General features: G+C 34.6%; 1 protein-coding gene across 3 annotated transcripts in view; it reads right to left on the reverse strand.

The window, feature by feature from the left end:
• Window positions 1-23,214, reverse strand: part of NRIP1 (nuclear receptor interacting protein 1) — a 102,157-nt gene that overhangs the window by 42,675 nt on the left and 36,268 nt on the right. For 2 of the 3 annotated variants that reach the window (XM_012647363.1, XR_001137628.1), the window contains exon 3: window positions 13,097-13,219. The exons of the other annotated variant lie outside the window; for it this stretch is intronic. The gene's annotated coding sequence lies outside the window, so the exon portion shown is untranslated. Of the gene's footprint in view, window positions 1-13,096; window positions 13,220-23,214 lie in introns of those variants that run through there. 3 annotated transcript variants of the gene reach the window in all.

The raw sequence follows: 23,214 nt of genomic DNA on the forward strand, positions 1-23,214 counted from the left end.
CCAGAGGAATTTCTTCTCTCCCCTCGCAGTACAGATTTATATCCAACCTAAAAAGTGCAGCTATGACCACATTTCAGGGATGCCTGCAAATGCCAACGGGTCAAACTCCAATCACAGATATTTTAATCATTTTGTAAAATGTTAAGACATTTATGAAATTCAAACTAAGCAATCCCAAATTGTACAGTACAAGTCTCTATCTGAAAAACATTCACAAAATTAAAAAAAAAAAAAAAACTCTAAGGAATGTTTTGCAATCTCCTTTCCTACAACAGAGTCAAACAGTACAATGTTTATACAAGTCAAACTACTGAAAGAAAAAAATAAATAATACGTTTCTTAATTTCCTTAATATAGTTTAAGGTGGCCACCTCTTTTTTTTTAATGAAAATCTCTTTCTTATCTTCTGCATTACGTTGCGTAGGAACCTTTAAGAATATATGTACTGAAAAATAATTTAAAACAATTTTCTAAACTAATTATGTCCATAACTACCTCCATGACTTCTCCCATTCTGTGGTTAAAATCTTACAATATTAGCTTGAATTTCATCTCTGCCTGACACATTTCAAGCAGAGAAGCACATTAGTGCCTCAGAACACTTTATAGGGTCGCGTTATCAATCAGGTTATGTTCCCAGTGACGCTTTCAGCAAAATTATCTTATTCAAATGAACTCTCACGGACTGAAGTAAACAAAGCTGTAGCCCACTGCTCTTACATACTTTCCATTCATTTATTTCCTTTTTTTTTTTTACTTAGACTTGTAGCACGTGCCTTAGAAAGAGTGCATGTTAAATATTCCTGGAGTGTCACAATATGTAATACAATAAAACAGATTACAGCCCTACCTTTCTCTCACAGCAGTGGTGCCAAGCACAGGTACACCGGAGCAATCAATTTGTTCTGCAGACAGTAAGGCTTTCATAGAATACTAATGTAAAATCTCTTTTCTTTCTCCTGTGCCTTGACTCCCCAATGCCCGGGTCCCGACCAATACAAGGAGGAGGGCGGTATGTCTTCTGCTGAGATAACCACAACTACTAATCAAGCATACGTGTACAAGGGCACAGGATTAAACCCCCACCAAGCTTGAGGCAGGGTTTGAGAACAGTTAAACACATGCACAGCACAGTCCAAATTAAACATACACACACAATTTCTCACGCACGTGCCATGAAAATACAGATGTGTCTACTTCGGTGAACTAATTCATCGTACTTTACCACTCCTCGTTTTTTTAACTCAGGGGCATAAAATTACCTCCTGTTGAACTGAGGGCTTAGATCCAACAGTGCCCAACAACAATTGTTTTTCCAGAAATGAGAATCATGATCAGTATTCTCTGCATTCAACTGTTCACTGTTTTTAAAATAAGGCATTTTTCTAAAGTCTACTATCCAGCACAGTTTATATGGACTTATACTTTCAAGTATTAACATAGGGTTAATAGACTCAGCATGGATTCTTAAGCTCTTATACTTAAAAATGTATTGCAGTAGCTCAAGTCTATTTCTTCAAGAAAAACACATGTGCATTACCAGTAATGAAAAGACATCCAAAAGATTTTCATTTCCCTTCGAGTTTTTACATTAAGTATAAGCTAGAGCTATTTAAAAAAAAATACTTTCAGGCCTCAAAAATTATTTAAAAAGCATCTTTAACACTTTATAATTACGGTAGCACAGTGGTATATTTGATCTCACAAATCTATAGTTTTGAGGCTCCTTTCAGTTAGGCATTTTCACTTGGCTTATTTTTCTTTTATTCAAAATATGAAAAAAGGTATGCCAATCATTGAGTAGGGTGATAAAAGAAGTTGTTAAATATTTTTTAAAAACACACATTGATTGCCTCATTTTAATTTGCCTGCCTTAATTTTCAAATAACTCTTGAAGAGTATTGATAGTTAAGGGGCTGCAAACTAAACAATAATTAAGAACAAAATACTCTAAATAACTGAAGAAACTTATTAGGACGCTTCCTAAGCCAGCTCTATTTTCATGTAAACAATTGCTTTAATATTGCTAAAATACATGTGTCTTATTCTATACTCTTCCTTTTTTAAAAAAAAAATCAGTAGGAACAATTAAGAAATACTAGGGACTTCAATGAAGTATGGCAATAATGTTTAATCGATACTGATGCATTTGTCCTTGACACACTGACCATGTCATCAGGCTACTGTCATGTGATATCATGTCATTTCTCCACCTGGCTCATGACCTTGTCCTCTAAATGACCTAAAGCTTCCCTCAAGTAGCAGGAGGCCCCTCCCCGCTGTCTCAGCAAGGTCGAATGGGTCAGCGTGTCCTCATCTATAATCCACCACCATTTGTCAGCAGGGAGGCTGGAGGAGGCAGGCTTGCTACAAGGGGAGAATGCCCAATTAGGCAGCTGTCACACAAAGCATAGGCTGCAAAATTATCCCCTGTCAAAAGAAAGAGCAGCTGCGGGTGCCAATTACAGCAACCTTTCAACCCTTTAGGTACTGGAAACTACACAGAAGTAAATGAAGAACAATTAGTGATAACAAATCGATGAATTAGGACAGTAAATTAGAAATTACTAGCAGGTGAGCTTGGGTCATACATGACATTTAGGGCATACCAGACTCCAGGCAAGGGCAGGACGCACTGAATCACACTAACCATTTCCTTGCATATAGATTTCTCTTCCAACATTTCCCTTCTGCAAACCCAGAATCTTTTAAAATACCCATACTTAAAAACACGTATCTTAATGTATACATCCTTTTTCTTTCCATGGACCCAAAGAAATTGCTTCCTGATAGGAGGAAAATCCTTCAGAATAATAAGTCTGGTTAATTCTAAATTGTTCTTATGCAATCCATCATGTCATCCCTTCAAACTTACATTTTTTTCAGTGTGGTCCTCAAAACCTAAAATATTAGTTCTAATAACCACACTTAAAATACTATCCATCTTTATAAAGCACTTGCCCTGATTCTACTTCAGTCACTTTTACAGGAAAACATCCATTTGAGAAAGCAACTGGGTATGAATTCTGAGAAAACTGTTTTGCTAATATCATAATCTTTAAGTTAAATTTCTTTACACGATGTGATTTTGTGTATAAAGAAGTAACTGCAATGTGTGCTTCTATATATAATATAAAGGAAATATCAACCATCAAAATACTCTTGTTTTGCTTCAGTCCTGCAGAGGTGATACGCATTAAGTCTCAAGCATAGAAAGCCAATTCGCTTGGACGCTATCCAGCTAATTTATTTGGTCGTTAGCACTTGCAGGCAACAAAGGAGGAACATGGGGAAACAAGCCCCACAAAGGAGAAAGAGTGCAACATGGCTATTGAGTGTTCATGGACATGGTTTCATTGTGCTTTCAGAAGTCATGCATGCTCAGAAACAACTTTCTTAAAGTCCATTTTAAGCTAAAATTACTTTTTTTCTTAGGAAAAAAGCATGTCTTGCTACACCAATTCTTTGAAAGCTGAGAAACCTGAATGATATGTGCTGTTATTTCTAAAGAGGCAGGGGTAAATTGCTCAACTAGACTTCTAAATCACAAATGAGTAAAAGTGAGGGAGAGAAGGTGAGGCAATAAAGAAGCACTTACGCACCCCTCTCCAACACATTATAAATAAATCACTGTTGCCAGGGGGGAAGTGCATAATTCCTAGTTCCTAAGTCAAGCCATCTGATAAAATTTCCAGGAGATAAATGTCATGGGGAGAAAACGTCTCCATTAAAAGTTTATCTGAGAATTTGACTTATAAATTATGTTTCACTCTTTTAAAAATGGGCATTTATAAATTTCCTTACATTTAGAATGCAACCCTCTAAAGTCAGACACAAGGAATTCAAAGCAATGGCAAGTAGACGGGAATGAAGGAGTTAATGCCTTTAGAATTCAGCTTCCATCATACATGGGTGACTATCTCTTTAAATAATTTAAATCCTCTCCATCAACTACAAAGCTGTTTTGAAGCCATTTAGCTTTGTTCTTTACATGTGTTCTAATTAAGAAATGACCTTGTCATCACATACACCAGAAATCTGGGATTATTTCCTACAGCAAAAATTCACAGAGCCCCCAAAAAAAGAAAAAGGGGAAAAAAAGACTTCATCCTCAGTTCTTCACTAAAGGAAGTTGCTGGTTGGCTGAACGCTGAAGCAGTTTCACCGCATAATTTTTTTTTGTTGTTGTTGAATGTCACAGGGCGGGTTAGTGTGACCTTGAGCTGCATCAGCAGCACAGCAAGGGTCGAGATGCCTGCAGGCGCCCTTGTACTGGATTTGCAAGACAAAAACCTTCAAACTGGCTGAAGGACATCTTAAATCTCTTCAAAGGTTTTCCGAACTAATCTGGGCTGCTCTTAGCAGGATCTGTGCCAGTGTGAGAAGCAAAATTAAAAACAAGGTCTTTGACAGGATGTTGTCTCCTCTTAACCCTTCCCAAGCAGAATAGAACAAATCACAAGCATTTGGGAGAGATGGTTTACCTAGAAGCATTCTTTCGTAACAAATTATGTAAGCAAGCAATCACAAATGATGGGGCAGCTATTAGTCCTCAAAAGTAAACAACCCTTTCACTGTGCTTATTAAAGAATTCAGGTCGAATTTTTTCTTGACCATATTTTAGTGTAGTCAATGTAAAACTTAAAGCTCTATTTGTATCTTTTAGATTTGTAGCACAGTGATAGGTTAAGACAAAGTTAATATTTCCATCAACATTTATCTCTAGAATTTTCACTTTTTAAAAAATAAGCTTTTAGATGGTTAAGTCACAAACTTCATGCATATTTCATATAGCTTACTAAAATTACAGGTAAGGGAAATTACATCATACGTTTACTAAATTTCTTATTGCTAACATGATGGATACACTGTTAAGAGTCAGAATAGTAAAAGTGAACATTAAGTAAAACAAGGTAAAGCAACCTCAGTCCCGTTATAAGAAATCAGCATGACATTTTATTGTTGTGTTTTACCATTTCCAATGCATGGGCCAAAAGAGAAAGTATTAATGCCAGTAGAGGGTGTTTGATTCTTCCCTGGCAATACCCACAAAATTTAATTTAGTAGCTACAGTAGCCAAGTGTTAAAATCTTCACTCTAGAACAACAACAACAAAAAGATCAATAAAACAGTCTTAGCTCGCAAGAAATAAATAGTCCAGTGGAACAAACAGCTGTAATCCTTAAAATGTAATATCCTAAAATCAGTGTGTCTCCATCTATGACATGTTAGTTTGTCATCATCAGATAAAAGGTATATCATGATTAGTTCTAAGGAGTATTTAGTGTAAGATATAGAATTCATTAATACTCAATATGTTAGGTAGATAGTGTGGGATTCTGAGTCTCCTAGTGAGGCAAGTGGGTGCCTTGCCTTGGTGCTGCCTCAAGCAATTGCCCCACCTGGGAGAAAGAGCAAGGGCAGGCCCCAGGTCCCTATCTTGGTACTTCTCCACCTTAATCCTGTCCCTAGAGACTGCCATACCTGGGGGAGGAGGGAACGCCCTACCAATCAGAACTTAGCTCACCAACTGCAAAAGAAAACAGAGGATTCCCTAGCCCATGGAGCAAGTGGCATAGGTACCATAGAGTCTGGAAGGTGACTCAGGACAACTTAAGGCTAATTATGTCATTAGCTTAAATCTACATTGCGGTTCACCGCCCCCACGGGCTTTCGGAGGGGCTCATGCAAGATCCGCATGCACAGTAAGATTCAGGTCACATAACTCCCAACTGTCCATCAAAGTAGTTCCATGATGACATCTGAACCATGGGGAGGTCCCTAACCAGACACTATAAAACAAGATCCAGACCATAACCAATGTCTTTTTTGCTACAACAAAGGGTCCGGTCATCATCTGGGATCTATGCATCTTGTTCTGTAAACCTGTATCTTACTCTTCCTCTATAATTCTATCTTGCTTCCCCTCAATAAATTTCACCTCGTGCTTGCCTTACTTTGGTGTGTCTGGTCATTCTTCGGCCAAGAGCACACCAAGAACCCAGAACACAGATGAGATTGCCAAACCGGACAAATAGGTTACAAATTATTCCCTTTTTGAAAAATAAAGGAATAAGGGAATAAGATACATTTAAGATTGTGCTGAGTAACAACCACACTTTCACTTCCTTGAATTCAGACTTGCTTTCCTGAAGGGACAGGAAAAAGGTGGAGTAATAATACCTGGTGAGCAGGTAACACAGGAGAGCATATGTGAATTTCCTCCTTAGTCACTGTGCTGAAGAAGAGAGTATATACTCTCATGCTAGGATATGTTAAATGCTATGGCTAAAGTATGTAAAAAGTGCTCTAGGAACACAAAGTAAGCTATAACCAGGTTTTTAGTTCTTATGTACATGTGTGGATGGTGATCAGCGATGGTTAAAAAATAAGTAAGGGCTAGCCAGGCAGAAGAGAAATGGTGGTCACTCTAGGCTCCAGAAATAGCACTCAAAGGAGGGAAGAGCTGAGTGTGACACAGGAAGGGGGCAGTCCAATGTGACTAAAGATTAGGCTGGAAACGCAAGTGGGACCAAGGACTTTGAATCAAGGCCATGCCAAGGAGCGGGCCTTTATCTGGTGGGCAGTGGAAGGTTTATAAGCAATGGTATGATTAAGTGTATTAAAAAACAAAAACAGAAGCTGTGGAGTTGATGGCGTGGAGGGGAGAAGAAATTGTAGACCAGTTAGTGCATAGAAGGAATCATGGTCAAAATAAGGCAGAAGGGGGAGAGCTGAAGAAAAAGAGCTCTGAAAACAACGAAGGTTGGTTTATCTGAATATTTAGAAACCAATTTGTATAACATAAATAGTGCTCGAAGACAGGGTTTTATTTCATAGCAACTTCATTAATTCGAAAGATGAGAATGATGAAAATGATTACTATATGTCAAGCCTAGGTTTGTTAAACACTGTGTTGAAATGATGTGTATGAAGTTTCAAGAAAACTAGTAATTCTTGTAGAGGTATTTAACAGAGTCAGAATCAGATCCTGCTGGAAATCTTAATTTTGTACATTTCAAATATCATTCTTCATTAAGTATTAGGTAAAGGTTTTGCTTACCAAGACAGCAATATGTACCTTTTCATAACAACGTGAGGGCATATTTCCCTTAGCTACAAGAGACAGATAGATGTCTCACTTAAATTACAATGCGGTTGCTGGAGTTAAGAGTTCCATCCAACACTAATGAGGAAAAAATTAACTCAGAAAACATTTATTGAGGGCTTATTATGTTTAGGACGTGGAATTAAAAGATAAAAATTCCGCCAACATTCTATCAGCTTCGTGCTTCTAGACTGCCACTCGGAATGATACTAAGTCTCCAAACTCCAGCTCTCACCATGACATCATCACACAATAAAAAGACTGTAAATAAAAAGAACGTTGAGTTGTTGGTAAATCAAGCATCTGAACTGCCAGCCATCTTGGTATTCTCATCCAGCCGAAAGGTACACAATGCATTCCCAAAACTCTCAGGGAAGACCCAGTACTCATGTAATTTGAAGAGAGTCGTCAAATACTCTAGAGACTGACTGTCCTGCTAAGACCTCAGAAAGAATTTAACACAGTATCAGCCAAGGTAAGAGGGTAGGCAGCAAAAAAAAACCAGGAGCCACCAAGGCCAAGTATATGTCTGCCAGAGAGCAGACTGTACTCTCAGGAAAGGAGCGCCAGCCTCAGGGATCAGGTTGAGGCAAGTGGAGGGGAAGGTCACACAAAGGAGAGAAGAAGGAAAGAACTGAGAGAAAGCCTACTCACTCCCTCAAGAGAAGACGTCGACTTCATTCTGTGAAATCATTAAGTAAATGACCAAACCTCCAAAACCTCTAGAGTAAGGAGAATCATCGTAAGAGAAGTATTTAGAGATTCACAAGTCGTACAAAAGGCTAGGCACTTGAAAGCCAGAGTTACTGACAGGGCACGACTAAGAATGACCTTACTGAGTATCCACAAATAAAATGACTTCTCCTTGAGTAAGCATCTCCATCTTATAGCTGCCAAGCCAACGCTGGCAATAAGTTCCAGCACATTCTATGTCTAGACATTAATAGAAGGGTAGGTAATATGATAAGCCTTGCAGATATTTAAAAAGAAAACTTACTAATCTACAAACACAAAAGCTAGGTTACAATATTAGTGAAATAAAAATACAGAATATTCTGTTGGCAATTAGACAGCAGTTCTTAAAGTGAGCTCCAAGGACCCCCAAGGGTCCCATGACCCATTCAGGAGGCACATGAGGTCAAGACTACTTTCATAATACTCAATGTTATCTGCTTTTTTGTATCTCTCTCTCTCATGAGTGTACAGTGGAGTTGCCCAGAGACTAGGCATGTGCCATTGTTTTGATGGTTAATGGAATGCATACTCGTGAATTCTTGTTTTAAAATTTTTCTCAGTTTAAATTTCTAATATGGTAACTATCGGCTGATATTAAAATTATAAACAAAAGCTTTCTTGGATTCTCAATAATTAAAGAATGTAAAGCAAGAAATTTGAGAACTGCTATTGGCAAAAGTCAAAAAGTGCAATCTTCTTGCCTTCAAACAAAATCTCTACTTTCTAAATTCAAGAATTTCTACTAAAATTATGCCAGACAAATAATGTTCTCTGTGCAGAAATGTCCCTAAGACCTAGGTGGGGAAAGAAAACAATGACCCTTTTAGAAAGAAGATTAGTTGACAAAGGAGGATATGAAAAATCTCCCATCTCTGAAGTTACATGATGCTGAATTTACCATGCAAGAAGTAACAAATCTATAAATATTTATAAAGAAGCTGCTATGTGTTAAGAGCTGAAGCTGGATGGATAACTAAGTGAGAAACCAGCCCTTAGTGGGCTCACAATCTTGTCAGGAAAAAATACGATCAACATGTAGTGAGATACTACTCAAGAGAAGACATGAACAAAGTGGAGAAAGCACTGAAGTAGAGGTTGGGGGAGACGACTGGGTGACAGGGCAGGGAACACTGTTCCTAGGGCAAGCACCCTACAGAGGTGCCACGCAAGGGGAGGGTCTAGGGATCACCGAAACTTCGCCAATTGGAAAAGGAGCTTTAGCATTCTTTAGGGAGTGTGGGCACCAGCCCAAGAAAGGACGCACAGCAGCACACAGTATGTTCTAGAAACTTTACGCTAGTCAAAGAGCAGAAATCGTCAGTAATTAGAAACTTTTATAGAATGTGACAAAGTAATTTGATGTCTGTTGAATTTAATGATGAAAGATTTGGATTTATATTTTGTAGTCTTTTTAAAAATTTCCAATCTGTCATAGACAGAAGTTTTTCAAAAATACAATAAAAGTGAGTTACTAAAAAAATGAATGAAAAAACACACAAAAAAACTGGTCTTTTGCTCCAGATATTTTGAGAAGCACTAGCTGAGATGACAGGCTGCATCATGGTGGGGACGAGAGGTGCAAAGCGTGGCAATGGCCAGAGATGAAGCTTCAAGCTTAGAAGCTTGCATAGATTGTTCCGGGAACATTGTTTCCACAGGCAAAAGCGAACCAGAAAATGGGGTTTGAAAATCACTAGCATATCTCTAATCCAGAGTGGAGAAATTCTAGTTATCTAAATAAAATGCATATAAGCTCTACTGTTAGAATCACACTTCAGGTGTGCAAACCACAGGTCACGTTGTTGTAGGGCAAACGTAGCAGAGAATCAAGGAGAATATCAGGTTCACCACCGTTAAGTGAAAAAGACCAGGGTCTCTATAAGTAGATAAAGTATATTGACAGTATGATCAACACATTTTAAAATTATTTTAGTTATGTCACTTGAAATCTTTCAAAGAAGAGAAAAAAACCTGAGTTAATATGGAGGCATAGTATACTAGGGATTTCCCTCCCCAAATGATGTTAGTTATATTAATTAAGATATTAAGTAAAAGACTTAAAAAAAGTCAATTCTTTAAAGACATCAAACTCAGAAGAAATGTTAATTATTTTAGTGTTTCCCATAGTAAACACTAGGATTGATTAAGGAAGGCCTGTTACTTTCCTAAGGTCACTGTGATACTGGAATTGCTAAATTATTTTTGATTAGAGAAGTAACACAACTAAACTGGAGTTTGAGGAAGATCTGGTGGCTGTGAGAAAATAAGGCAAGGATGTCAGCACAGGGCTTGGCAGCACCAGAGTTCCAAATGAGAAATGATAAGGCTCTGAACTAGGTGGTTGGCTGCGAGAAAAGGAATTAAGGGTGGATGGAAGCGATATTGGAAACTAACGGTGCTACCTTTGAGCTGAGCATCCAGATTTTCTTACCAGGGTTATTCACGAGGCCAGGGAAACACCAGTCAGACAGCCAAGTTGGTTTAAGGCAATTAATTCTAAGTAAAATAACTCACCCAGATTGTGGGTTGATCTTGGTTTCACCAACACTACGTCTCCTTCGAAAACTTGGTGTAGAAATTTAAACACTTTTTACAAAGCGTTATTTGTTAAACAAAGAACACTACTTTGAGGAGTGTTTATGAAGTTTGGGATAGGCATTCCATGAACACAATTAGCCTGCTTTCCCAACTTGGTATCCCAACCTGTCAGAACCAGCTGAATCACTGGCCATGTTTGTATCTTATATAGCTATCTCTATGTCCAACTTGAAAGTTTTAACACCCAAGACATCTATTGAAATAGTCATCAACAATTTAATCAAACTAGAAAAAAAGCGCAACAAAAAAGTCTCCCCAGTGAAAAATCATGACATATAACAATAAAAATTCCATTAGGGGGAAAATTAGTATATTCCAATGTTTAAGCTAAATTGATTTATGGTCAGTTATTTAATTCCACCCAAGATATACACTGTTTTATCGTTACTTTTTATCAAAATTAGCTAATAAATGTTACACACTGAGATAAACAAAGTATAGAAAGTATGTGAAGTCCTATAAAATACAGTAAAGGGTGAACTTATTCTGTTAGTTACTACAGGGGGTGACTGTATTTTTTGCTCACAAAAGAGCAAGAGAAATCCGGCCTCAGATACTGGAAAGTTTTACCAACACGTCATGTTCTGTGTGATTTGCAATATTCAATTAATCAAATTCTTCTTTTTTCCCCAATCACCCCCACTTTGGGCTCTCATTCAAAAAAAGATATACTTAAAAATACAACGTGAGTGTTTTTATACAGTGGCTATATATGACAAACTATTGTAAAACCTTATAAAATATATCAATTCAGAGTCTTCAACTTGTCAAATACTGGTATCCTGAGACATATACCAAATCTTTCTTTTGGAGACATAATGTACCGGATAATGAGAGGTCTTCTGAAAAGGCATTACATACTTTAACCCAACAATTCCCAAGCATATTTGATCACAGGCTCTTCATTCAAAAGGAAGGGCTATTTAACAAAACATATTTTAGAAAACACACAACTCACATAATCACTTTTAAAATCTTGAAACATTTTTGAGTATGTGTAAGAAAATAGGAAATCCCTACTAATAATTCATTTTTATGAATTTTTAGTTTTCAAAGTTGTTTACTATACATTTTAAATAATCTGTCCTTTTTTCCCTTCAATCTGCAAGACCTAAATTTGATCATTTTCTAAGCCCAACTCATTGGTTGGGTACACTTATCAGACACTGGTCTGATTTATTTATCCAACTGTCATAAGTGATTGTTACTTATGATTCTGGTTACTTGGTAAAACAAACATTAAGAACAACAAACTAATTATATCATGGGTGTCATAGGAATATGCATGGTTACAATGCTAACTTTAACACAATTAAAAGTTGAGAAATGGGGTTCAGTATCAACCATGCTTTGTCAAATATAAAAGCAGATGTGAGATTATTGACCAGTCATTAACAGATAATTTAACCTGAATGAAAGAACTTTTATTATTTATAAATAAAAGCCTAGTTTATTTTAAATTCTGATTTTTAAGGAAAAAAATATATGACTATATGAAAAATGACTAGCAACCAAATAATTACTAATTTTATACTGTGTTTCTTTAGAATAGTATTTCAAAGATTTTCTTGATGAAATTACAAGAAAAGATAAGAATTTAATTGGCGTGATTAAAATAACTTCATCGCTAGGTTTTCTGAATATAATTAGAATAATGAAGAAAAAGGAGTTAGTATATAATACTATATTATGCCTACAAGTAAAGAGCAAATAAGAGCAAATTTGGCTCAAATTTGTCATCCCCTTTGAAACACGGTGGTCAATTAAAACACTGAATTTTAGAATACTATATCTGTTTACCTCTCTTCTGACCAGAGTTTTTCAGTTACCTAGTTGAATGTGAACTCTTTACAACTAACTACAAGCACAATAATCAATCACTGTACCTTTTTCCAGTTTACTTGGATTGCTTCTGCCCAGAAATAAGCAGCAGAAGGTCCGAGAGCTTAAGACATGACACATTCATTTAGGTTGTAGCTAAACTAGAAAACAGGAGTGTTAATCCAAGCAGAATTAACCACTCACTTATCTCTTTTGTTGCACTGCCCACCTACTTGTGTTAATTTAATCCAATTATTTTAGCAGTTCTAAGAAATACTAATATACTCTTTGTCTTATAAGAGGAATTTTATATAATTCCAAAAGTAATCACTGACTTTATACTATAATAAACTCACAATAATCACACATGCTTCTATTTCTCCTCAAAACAGTAATTAACTTCTTATCTGAAATTAGATCGCTATTTCGGGTTTTATATTAATTGTCTATTTTCTCTGGTTTTTGGTAAAAACAAATTAAGTATCATCAACACCGATACTATTTCTTCTTTCAAGCTTTGAAATCCCTCTCATAGTAAACCATACATTGAATTCTCAGGGATATTTTTTGTGTTTTTCTTATGGCATTTAACCTCATTTACTATTTGATTACATTTATTTATCTATGTTTATTCTTTCCCTGTAAGTTCCTTAAAGGTAAGATTGTATCTTATTCATTTTTTTAACCACACTGTCTCATGAAATAACATGCACAGAAAAAGCACATAATACTCATTTGGTAATTACAAGCTAATTTATAACTGAGAAAGAATTGCCTGAAATATATTAAAGTCACAATGATTAAGCCTTAAGAAGTCAGGGAAAATATTCTCACCGTCTGTCTCCAAGATTTGAGCCTCTGCTTTCTGAGAAAGGAAATTGAAAAGGCTGTTGAAAAGTAGCTTTGATGTCATCTGGAGTCTTCAGATTCCCCCTTCTCCTTCAGTCAAGCGTGCACCTAAAGAAAAGGGAAAAAACAGTTTGGCATCTATTCCAAACCAGATTCCGGAACACCTTTTGTGAAGTTCAGTAAACTTATCCTACTACCTTTTGTTATTCAAGTTCTATGCAAAAGCCATCATTTGACAGGGAAATATAAATTGTTTATGAATACTAGTTCATTAAAGGAAAACAAAAGATCCTTGCTTTCCACATAATACATTTACTGAATTGATAAAAGAAAGTACTTCAACAAAATAAACTCTAAAATGGTTTACAGTTGTTAGGATGTGCTTATTAACCTCTGTTAATTTCAAACTTCTTAACAATATTCAGTTAAGTTATATCCAAAAATCCTAAGAAAATAAATAGCTATAGTTTCTCTCATATTATACTTTTTCAGTTTCAAAATACCAACTGTATAACCTTTCCAGCATACAATTTGGTAGTAAATATCAAATGCCTTATGTCCACACAAAGACTTGTACACAAATGTCCAAAGTAGATTTATTTTTAATAGCCAAAAACTTGAAACAACTCAAATGCCCATCAATAGGTGAATAAATTATATGGTATATCCGTATGATGTAATTTTACAATTCGGCAACAAAACAAAATACACTATCGATAGATATGTGGTAACAATAAACATGGATAAATCCCAAAATAATTATCCTGAGTGCAAGAAGCCAGACAAAAAGAAATTTATAATGTGTGATCCATTTGCATAAAATTCTAGAAAATGCAAATTAATCTACTGTGAAAGAAAATAGATGAGTGGGGTTGCCTGGGCTTGGGGGATGAAGGATGCAAGATGCTGAAGGGAAGGATTACAAAGGGGTGTTATCTTAATTGTAATGGCTTCATGAATGCACACATATGTCAAAACTTATCAAATTGTACACCTTAAATATGTGCAGTTTATTATATATCAATTATACCTCAATAAAGCTGTAAAAAAAAAAATCAGATGCCTTAAAATGTTACATGCCCCTTGATGTAGCAATTCCATACCTAGGATTTACCCTTTTTTTAAATAAAATGGAGGGTATGTACAAATATTTAGCCATGAGGATGTTCACAATACCTATTATTTCTACTAGCAAAAAATTACAAATAGCCATTAAATGTCAAAATAAAAAAAATAGAACTGGTTTTAAATAAATTATGGTATATTATATTATGGAATACTATGTGGCCATTAAAATATTACATAAGAAAATTAAATTATATGAAATGATATACTGTATTATATATAAAGTGATAAATAAAAACAGGAAATACATGTTCATAATTGAATTTTTGTTTTAAGTTAAATAAAAATAAATGCAGTAATTATTTCTGCACTTATTTTTTCTTTTTACTGATTTATATTTTCTAATTTCCCTACAATAAACACGTAAATATTACTTTTCTAAAAAACAAAACAAATTAAAGGGTGAAAAGGCAACAATCTAAAACTGTCCACTCCCTAGTACAAGTATAAAACAAATACTCCTAAGAGGTGGCCGTACATTACAGATGTAGTTCTGGGCTATCATGCCACCCTCACTAGTGACCTACCAAATAGTTGTGAGAAAGAGGCAGGTCTGACAGGATGAATGGTAGCAATCATTAAGTAAGCTACATGCTTTAGCAGTTACAAAGCGCTTTAATGAACATGACCTTACTTGATTTTAGTAACTCAGTGAAATGAGCAGAGAAGGCATTATCCCATTTTATAGAGGGGAAACAGACACTGAGCAGGGCCGGTTAAGTCAAATGCCCCAAATTATAGATCTTGGACTCAAATTGAGCCTTGACTATAAATTCTGATAGGAATGCTAACAGAAGTAGCAAACAATCTTTACACTTAGAAGGAAGGAATTCACATGTGAACTTAAAAATAACAATATTTGCAATTATATCAGTACTCCTATTAGAATATGCCAGGCACTTTGGGAATTTCCTAAATCCCTAATTCTCAATTTCAGAAGCTATACCTAAGGCAAGCCAATCTTTCCCCTTGTCAACATTACCTACCAAACCACTGAAATTCTAGTAGAATTTAACTGTTCAATTTTCAGCTACATTTCTTTCCTTCTTAAAAAAAATTATTACCTTTTAAAGTTGGAACAAGAAAGTAATCATAAATTTTTTTGTTTTGTTTTTTGGCATAGGTACACAGACAAGAAACAGTCCCCAAATAAGCATGTGGGAAAAACTACCTTGCAAGAGTAAAAGTAAACATCTTTGGAGAAACATTATTGATGAGCTGGTCACTATCTAGTGATGATGCCTGGTAGCATAAGGAACCCGTATAGCTCCTACTCTTAAAACACTCCAGGACTAAGTGAGACTTACCAGGTAATGATAGCAATGGTTTACTGAGCAATCGCTATGTGTCAAACATGACGCTATGCTATTACACACATAATGTTTGAAAGAACTGTACAAGGTAACTACTATTATCCTCATTTTATAGATGAGGAAACTGAGTTTAAGTTATCCCAAACCACAAAGCTAATAAGAGGCTGAAGTGGAGTTCAAATGCTGGTATATTTTACTTGAAAAAAGACCAGCCTTGGCAGTTCCTTGGAACATAAATACTAACTTTTCTCTAGCTATCTATCTACAATAGTCTCAATTCAAGTAGTGTAAAACACTTGGTAATAGTATACGAAGTTCATGAGTCTACATTTTCCATGTAAGGAATTAAAAATATTCCAAGCCCACAATTTGGATTTGATGTTCTGCCACAGTCTAGAATTATTTATTATGAATGGGTGGTCTCTATTAAAGCATTAGTATATCCTTTTTGAGATAAATATATGACTACATTAAAGATAAATTAAAAGAATATTTAAATAATAAAAATTAACAAAAGATAACATAGAATAAACAGATTAATATTCACAAGTTTTCTTATATTAATAAGTGGGTAAATCAGCTTTAAATCCAAGCCAATGAAACTTAATATGCTAGATGTGTTTTGAATTATAATGATAGGAAGCATGTCTATGAATAAAAAAAGTTTAAATAACTTAATCATAATTATATTGTGGAATATTATGCAATTATTAAAACATTTGTTTTCAAACAATAATGACATGGTAAAATTATCAGATCACCATGCTAAAAACGCAAGATACTATTCATTTGAGTTGAACAATTGTCAAATAATTAGAAGGTTAGGCACTATGCTAGATGCTGGAATTACAACATGAATAAGACAAACACAGCACCCATGGGAAAGAGGAAAAACAAGAAAACAGAAAATAAACAAAATAATTGAGGAGTTCAAACAAAGCAAGAAGTATACAAGAAGCTTCTTTACATAGTGATAAGGAAAATATTTTCTGAGGAAATGACATTTAAGCCGATATCTAAACAACCTGAAGGCCCTAGTCATACAAATAATAAAGTGAAGAGAATTTCCAATAGAAGAAATAGCATATGCAAAGGCCAGGAAGCAAAAAAAGGACTTGCTTGCTCCAGGAACTGAAAGATGATCAGAGTAGGCAGTAATGAGCAAGGAAGAAAACAGAGAGAAATGAGGTAAGAGTAAAATATAATTTTAAATTTGTTTTTGGTAAAAAAAATATTACTCTACACACATAGTACTGAAAGGAAGGAGATCACAACGTTAACAGTGATAATTCTACATGGTAGGAAAAGCAGTTTGGGTTTTTCTCCTTAATATTTATTTTCCACATGCTCTAAAATAAGTTGTACAAATATTACAATAAGAAAAAAATACGGGCCGGGCACGGTGGCTCATGCCTGTAATCCTTGCACTCTGGAAGGCCAAAGCGGGTGGATTGTTCGAGCTCAGGAGTTCGAGACCAGCCTGAGCAAGAGCGAGACCCTGTCTCCACTAAAAAAATACAAAGAAATTAGCTGGACAACTAAAAACACATAGAAAAAATTAGCCAGGCATGGTGGTGCATGCCTGTAGTCCCAGCTACTTGGGCAGGAGGATTGCTTGAGCCTAGGAGTTTGCGGTTGCTGTGAGCTGAGCTGGCACTCTGGCCAGGGCAACAGAGTGAGACTCTGTCTCAAAAAAAAAAAAAAGAAAAAAATATGCCTAGAACTTCCAGTTTAGTGTTAATAGAAGTGGTGAGAGCAGACATCCATGCTTTGTCCCCAGATTTTAGGGAGAAAATAGTCTCTCACTATTAATTATGATATTAAGAATAGGTTTTTCATTCTCTTCTGTACCTTCTTTTTGAGTTTGTTCATTTGCTGTAATCACTAATGTGTTGGATTTTGTCAAATGCTTTTCCTGCATCTATTGAGTTAATCGTGTGGTTTCTGCTGTGTATTAATAATATATATTACATTAATTGTTTCAATGTTAAAAAAACTTCTTCCTTTCTGGGATAAATGTCTACAACTAACATCATACTAATGGTGTAAGACTGAATGATCTCCTCTTCCTCAAGATTGGAAAAAGGCAAGGATGTCTGAGTTCTACTAAGTGGAATAAAGCAAAAAATATAAAGACATAGATTGAAAAAGTTAAAATTATCCTTATATACAGGTAACATGATCTTGTGTGCTGATAATCCTAAACGACCTAAAAAAAACCTACTGAAATTAATAATCAAGTTTAGAAAGGTATATGACAAGATCCATAAACAATAGACTGCATTTCTTATATAATAGCAATAATTAAAAAATGGATCCCACTCTCTTTTGCTACTCGTAGCAAAAAGAATAAGACTTAAGAATAAATTTAACAAAAGTGCAAAACCTGTGTACCCAAAACTATAAAACATTTCCATGAGAAATTAAAGAAGATTTGTTTATTAGAACGAAGATTCAGTTGATTGGAAAATTCAATATCCTTAATATGTCAATTCTCCCCAATATGATCTATCAAAATCCCATCATATTTTTTGTAGAAATTGGTCCTAAAATATATATGAAAGTATAAAGGATTAAAAATATCCAAAACAACTTGAAAAGGAAGATTAAAATTGCAGTACTTAAACTACCTAATTTTAAAACTTACTATAAAGCTATAGTAACCAACACAATGTTGGTACTGACAATAGATATATGGATCACGGAACAGAACAGAGTCCAGAATAAACTCTCACATTCATGGTCATTTCATTTTTGACAAATGTGCCATAGCAATTCAATAGACAGAGAACAGTCTTTTTAATAAAAGGTGCTGAAACAGTTGGATATCCACACACAAAAATAAACAGATAAGTGTAAACCTTTATCTTGCAATGTATCAAATAATAACTCAAAATGGATCATAGCCTGAATTTTAAGAATTATGGTAACAAAACTTCTAGAAGAATGAATAGGAGAAAATCTTACAAACTTAAGTTAGAGAAACATTCCTTAAATATGAAAACAAAAGCCCAATATATAAAAAAAAAAACAAAAAAATTTAACTTCATCAAATTTTTTAAAAGACATCGGTTAGATAAGACAAGCTCCAGAATAAGAGGAAATATTTCCTATCATATACATGAACAAGAAAAGGTATCCCGCATATATCAAAACCCTTAGAAGTAAAAAATAAGATGATTAACTAATTTTTTTTAAATGGGCTAAAGGTTTAAATCTATCTACAATAGTCTCAATTCAAGTAGTGTAAAACACTTGGTAATAGTATACGAAGTTCATGAGTCTACATTTTCCATGTAAGGAATTAAAAATATTCCAAGCCCACAATTTGGATTTGATGTTCTGCCACAGTCTAGAATTATTTATTATGAATGGGTGGTCTCTATTAAAGCATTAGTATATCCTTTTTGAGATAAATATATGACTACATTAAAGATAAATTAAAAGAATATTTAAATAATAAAAATTAACAAAAGATAACATAGAATAAACAGATTAATATTCACAAGTTTTCTTATATTAATAAGTGGGTAAATCAGCTTTAAATCCAAGCCAATGAAACTTAATATGCTAGATGTGTTTTGAATTATAATGATAGGAAGCATGTCTATGAATAAAAAAAGTTTAAATAACTTAATCATAATTATATTGTGGAATATTATGCAATTATTAAAACATTTGTTTTCAAACAATAATGACATGGTAAAATTATCAGATCACCATGCTAAAAACGCAAGATACTATTCATTTGAGTTGAACAATTGTCAAATAATTAGAAGGTTAGGCACTATGCTAGATGCTGGAATTACAACATGAATAAGACAAACACAGCACCCATGGGAAAGAGGAAAAACAAGAAAACAGAAAATAAACAAAATAATTGAGGAGTTCAAACAAAGCAAGAAGTATACAAGAAGCTTCTTTACATAGTGATAAGGAAAATATTTTCTGAGGAAATGACATTTAAGCCGATATCTAAACAACCTGAAGGCCCTAGTCATACAAATAATAAAGTGAAGAGAATTTCCAATAGAAGAAATAGCATATGCAAAGGCCAGGAAGCAAAAAAAGGACTTGCTTGCTCCAGGAACTGAAAGATGATCAGAGTAGGCAGTAATGAGCAAGGAAGAAAACAGAGAGAAATGAGGTAAGAGTAAAATATAATTTTAAATTTGTTTTTGGTAAAAAAAATATTACTCTACACACATAGTACTGAAAGGAAGGAGATCACAACGTTAACAGTGATAATTCTACATGGTAGGAAAAGCAGTTTGGGTTTTTCTCCTTAATATTTATTTTCCACATGCTCTAAAATAAGTTGTACAAATATTACAATAAGAAAAAAATACGGGCCGGGCACGGTGGCTCATGCCTGTAATCCTTGCACTCTGGAAGGCCAAAGCGGGTGGATTGTTCGAGCTCAGGAGTTCGAGACCAGCCTGAGCAAGAGCGAGACCCTGTCTCCACTAAAAAAATACAAAGAAATTAGCTGGACAACTAAAAACACATAGAAAAAATTAGCCAGGCATGGTGGTGCATGCCTGTAGTCCCAGCTACTTGGGAGGCTGAGGCAGGAGGATTGCTTGAGCCTAGGAGTTTGCGGTTGCTGTGAGCTGAGCTGACGCCATAGCACTCTGGCCAGGGCAACAGAGTGAGACTCTGTCTCAAAAAAAAAAAAAAGAAAAAAATATGCCTAGAACTTCCAGTTTAGTGTTAATAGAAGTGGTGAGAGCAGACATCCATGCTTTGTCCCCAGATTTTAGGGAGAAAATAGTCTCTCACTATTAATTATGATATTAAGAATAGGTTTTTCATTCTCTTCTGTACCTTCTTTTTGAGTTTGTTCATTTGCTGTAATCACTAATGTGTTGGATTTTGTCAAATGCTTTTCCTGCATCTATTGAGTTAATCGTGTGGTTTCTGCTGTGTATTAATAATATATATTACATTAATTGTTTCAATGTTAAAAAAACTTCTTCCTTTCTGGGATAAATGTCTACAACTAACATCATACTAATGGTGTAAGACTGAATGATCTCCTCTTCCTCAAGATTGGAAAAAGGCAAGGATGTCTGAGTTCTACTAAGTGGAATAAAGCAAAAAATATAAAGACATAGATTGAAAAAGTTAAAATTATCCTTATATACAGGTAACATGATCTTGTGTGCTGATAATCCTAAACGACCTAAAAAAAACCTACTGAAATTAATAATCAAGTTTAGAAAGGTATATGACAAGATCCATAAACAATAGACTGCATTTCTTATATAATAGCAATAATTAAAAAATGGATCCCACTCTCTTTTGCTACTCGTAGCAAAAAGAATAAGACTTAAGAATAAATTTAACAAAAGTGCAAAACCTGTGTACCCAAAACTATAAAACATTTCCATGAGAAATTAAAGAAGATTTGTTTATTAGAACGAAGATTCAGTTGATTGGAAAATTCAATATCCTTAATATGTCAATTCTCCCCAATATGATCTATCAAAATCCCATCATATTTTTTGTAGAAATTGGTCCTAAAATATATATGAAAGTATAAAGGATTAAAAATATCCAAAACAACTTGAAAAGGAAGATTAAAATTGCAGTACTTAAACTACCTAATTTTAAAACTTACTATAAAGCTATAGTAACCAACACAATGTTGGTACTGACAATAGATATATGGATCACGGAACAGAACAGAGTCCAGAATAAACTCTCACATTCATGGTCATTTCATTTTTGACAAATGTGCCATAGCAATTCAATAGACAGAGAACAGTCTTTTTAATAAAAGGTGCTGAAACAGTTGGATATCCACACACAAAAATAAACAGATAAGTGTAAACCTTTATCTTGCAATGTATCAAATAATAACTCAAAATGGATCATAGCCTGAATTTTAAGAATTATGGTAACAAAACTTCTAGAAGAATGAATAGGAGAAAATCTTACAAACTTAAGTTAGAGAAACATTCCTTAAATATGAAAACAAAAGCCCAATATATAAAAAAAAAAACAAAAAAATTTAACTTCATCAAATTTTTTAAAAGACATCGGTTAGATAAGACAAGCTCCAGAATAAGAGGAAATATTTCCTATCATATACATGAACAAGAAAAGGTGTCCCGCATATATCAAAACCCTTAGAAGTAAAAAATAAGATGATTAACTAATTTTTTTTAAATGGGCTAAAGGTTTAAAGCATTTTACCAATGAAAACATATGAATGTTCAGGAAACACAGAAAAAGATGCTCATTACCATTACTCATTAGAGAAATGCAAATAAAATCACACTGAGATCTCACCACACACTCACTAGAATAGCTATTATAATTTTTTTAAAAGACTGAAAAAAATCAAAGGTCGGGGAAGACAGGGAGACACTGAAACCCTGCTACATTGCTGGTGAGAATGTAAATGGAACAGCCATTTTGGAAAACAGTTAGGCAGTTAAGCATACATGTATGTATACATACTTGCAATGTCCCAACAATTTCACACTTGGGTACCTAACCAAGAGAAATGAAAACACATATCCACATAAAACTTGTATTCAAATAGTGGTATCAGCATCAAGCATAACAGACAAAAATTGTAAATAACCCAAATACCCATCGACTGGGGAAGGGATAAGCGTAAAGTGGTAACCAAAAAAGAAAAGAAATGAACTAATGATTCATATAGTAAGTATGAATCTCAAAAACTGCTTAGTGAAAAAAGTTAGATACAAAAGACACATATACTGTATGATTTCATTTACATATGAAGTGTCTAGAACAGCTAAAATGTAGGTAGAGAAAGCAGATCATCTCTTAGAGCGGGAAAAGGGAGCAGAGATTGAAGACAGGCATAAAGGAATTCTCTGGCGTGATGAAAATGTTCTAAACCTGGACTATGGTGATGGCTGCACATCTGAATAAACTGAATCAAAATCATCGCGCTGAACACTTACAGTTTGTGTGTGTTGATGTATGTAAATTATACCTCAATATGGCTGTAAAAAATAAAATAAAAAAGGTATACTACATAATCATAAATTGCTTTAAAATGAGTGATGTAAAATAAGTTGCCATTTCTTCCATTATTTAAAATAATAATCATAATTTAAGATAAACCTAAGGTATTACAATTACTCGTTGGAGAATGTAAAAGTAGATTTAAGACGACTATTCACCTTCTTCACACACTGCTGATGGGAATGTAAAACAGGGTCCAATTACTAAGGAAAACAGGTAGTTTCTTAAAAGGTAACAGAGTTACTGTGTGACCTAGAAATTTCACTTCTAGATATATACAGAAGGGATATTAAAACTTATGTTGATGCAAAAACTTATATATGCATGCTCATATCATTATTATTCATAATAGCCCAAAACTGGAAACAACATAAGTGTCCATCAACCGGTAAGTAGACAAAATGTGATAAATCCATAGAATATTATTTAGATTTAAAAAGGAATGAAGTACTGACATATGCCTCAACACAGATTCAGCCTTATTATGCTGAATGAAATAAGCCAGTAACAAAAAAACATGGATTGTATGATTCAATGTATGTGAAATGTCCAGAAGAGGCGAATTAACAGAGACAGACAGATCAGTGGTTGCCTAGGGCTGGGGTGGGGAAGGAGGAGAATGGGGAGCGACTGCTAATGGGCATAGGAGTCTTTTTG

The sequence above is a fragment of the Propithecus coquereli genome, unplaced genomic scaffold (genome assembly GCF_000956105.1).
Source record: "Propithecus coquereli isolate 6110/MARCELLA unplaced genomic scaffold, Pcoq_1.0 Scaffold263, whole genome shotgun sequence".
NCBI lineage: Eukaryota > Metazoa > Chordata > Mammalia > Primates > Indriidae > Propithecus > Propithecus coquereli.